This window comes from Schistocerca piceifrons, unplaced genomic scaffold (genome assembly GCF_021461385.2).
Source record: "Schistocerca piceifrons isolate TAMUIC-IGC-003096 unplaced genomic scaffold, iqSchPice1.1 HiC_scaffold_943, whole genome shotgun sequence".
Lineage (NCBI taxonomy): Eukaryota > Metazoa > Arthropoda > Insecta > Orthoptera > Acrididae > Schistocerca > Schistocerca piceifrons.
The window spans coordinates 2,070,001-2,072,500 of NW_025729216.1; the positions used below are offsets into that span (position 1 = coordinate 2,070,001).

Below are 2,500 nucleotides of genomic sequence, written 5' to 3' on the forward strand. Positions count from 1 at the left end.
TGGCGACCGTCCAACACACAGTAGCGCATCAGGCGGCCAACCAGAACCTTGTGAAAGGCTCTGGTCAGCACCGAGCACACTGTGATCGGACGAAAGTCAGCAGGGGATGCTGCGGCGGTCTTCTTGGGCAGCAGGGTTGTTCTGGCCTGAAGGAGTCGGGAAGGAAGGGAGCGGGAAAGGAGGAGGAAATTAAGGATCTTGAGGAGAACCTCCCGGGGAAGGCGACGCAGTTGTGTCGGCGTGAGGCCGTCAGGACCTGCAGCAGAATTGCGAGGCGGGAGAGCAGCGGTGGCTTCTTCTGCAGAAATGGGAGCCCAGAGGTCACGGAAGGGCACCCTCTTCGAGAATGGCAGCAGCTCATCGGACAGACCCTCCCCACGCGGAGGTCGAGATCTGACACGTGGTGGAGAGAAGAGGTCTGTCCAAAACTCAATCAGCCCTGGGATGGATGGTGGCTGATGCAAGAGTGTGCCATCGAGAAGTCCGTTGATACAGCGTGCTCCGTTCTTCTTGAAAGCACGCTGGACCACCGCATACTCCCATCTCCTGCGTGCGCGCTTCCGCTCTGGGGGCTGTTGGGTCCGCATACTTGCAGCTTGGTGGACGGCTGGCTCCCTGCTGCCTACTTCATCAAGAACAGACAGCAACATAGCCTGGATTGTTTCACGGCTAGTGGTGGGACCCAGAGCCACGAGATCATCAAGCGAGCGGAATCGGCGGTCTGATTGGGGAAGTTCTACTACAAATGACCAGATGGCTAGGTCAACATCTTCCACTCGAGGTGGAGACTGTGGCAAAGAATGACTGACTGCTGGCTCGCTAGGAGGACCCTGAAGGCCGCGATCCACGCTAGTGAGCTCGGTGACAAAATTCGCAACCATGTCTTTGTAGGGCTGCGCTTTACGCTGACACTTAATTGATTCCAACGTACGCTCGGGGAAGGCCTTTGCAAGTTCCTGGTTTAAAAATCTGCAACCCTGGGTGGCAAGAGTCGCTTCTGCATGGGCCAAACGCAGGAGCTCTTCCTGGGACCACCTGGCCTTCTTCCTCTCGGTCTTGATCTCAGCATTAGCAGCAATCGGATGGGCGCGACGCCGATGGACACCAAGTCCGGTCTTGGTGGAGAAGGACCGCATACAGTCAGGGCAGATGGCGGGGAGCAGCGCTCGACCCGCACCGGTTGGCTGGTTGGCTGGCTCATCAGCTGGCACAGGCGCTCCAGCGGGAGGCCTGGTACCACGTTTGCTTCTGTTAGTTGCACCAGCTGTAACAAAGGCAGGGGGGGAGGTAACCCCCAAGCCCGAAAAAGCACCCTGCTCTGTCGGTCGGGATACTGGAAAGGTACACCTACGCGAAACCTTCCGCAGCACCCTCACGACTCCCGCCACTTGAAGGCCAGAGCTAGGATTTCCCACCGAGAGGCTAATTGAACCATCATCCACCCGACATCACAAGGATGCTGAGGGGTGAATCGAGAGGGTCCATATATTACGCATCAGGTGGGCTTTGAGAGTCATAGTTACTCCCGCCGTTTACCCGCGCTTGCTTGAATTTCTTCACGTTGACATTCAGAGCACTGGGCAGAAATCACATTGCGTCAACACCCGCTAGGGCCATCGCAATGCTTTGTTTTAATTAGACAGTCGGATTCCCCCAGTCCGTGCCAGTTCTGAGTTGATCGTTGAATGGCGGCCGAAGAGAATCCGCGCACCCGCGCGCCCCCGGAGGAGCACGCTAAGGCGGACGCGGCCTCGCAGCAAGGAAGATCCGTGGGAGGCCAAGGCACGGGACCGAGCTCGGATCCTGCACGCAGGTTGAAGCACCGGGGCGCGAACGCCGCGCAGGCGCGCGCATCCTGCACCGCCGGCCAGCACGAGGCCGACCAACGGCGAGAGCAGACCACGCCCGCGCTAAACGCCCGCACTTACCGGCACCCCTACGGCACTCACCTCGCCCAGGCCCGGCACGTTAGCGCTGACCCACTTCCCGACCAAGCCCGACACGCCCCGATCCTCAGAGCCAATCCTTATCCCGAAGTTACGGATCCAATTTGCCGACTTCCCTTACCTACATTATTCTATCGACTAGAGGCTCTTCACCTTGGAGACCTGCTGCGGATATGGGTACGAACCGGCGCGACACCTCCACGTGGCCCTCTCCCGGATTTTCAAGGTCCGAGGGGAAGATCGGGACACCGCCGCAACTGCGGTGCTCTTCGCGTTCCAAACCCTATCTCCCTGCTAGAGGATTCCAGGGAACTCGAACGCTCATGCAGAAAAGAAAACTCTTCCCCGATCTCCCGACGGCGTCTCCGGGTCCTTTTGGGTTACCCCGACGAGCATCTCTAAAAGAGGGGCCCGACTTGTATCGGTTCCGCTGCCGGGTTCCGGAATAGGAACCGGATTCCCTTTCGCCCAACGGGGGCCAGCACAAAGCGCATCATGCTATGACGGCCCCCATCAACATCGGATTTCTCCTAGGGCTTAGGATCGACTGACTC

The 2,500-nt window shown here is 58.8% G+C and overlaps 1 pseudogene; it reads right to left on the reverse strand.

Annotated features, from left to right (window-relative positions):
- Positions 1-2,500, reverse strand: part of LOC124772545 — a 7,747-nt pseudogene that overhangs the window by 3,360 nt on the left and 1,887 nt on the right.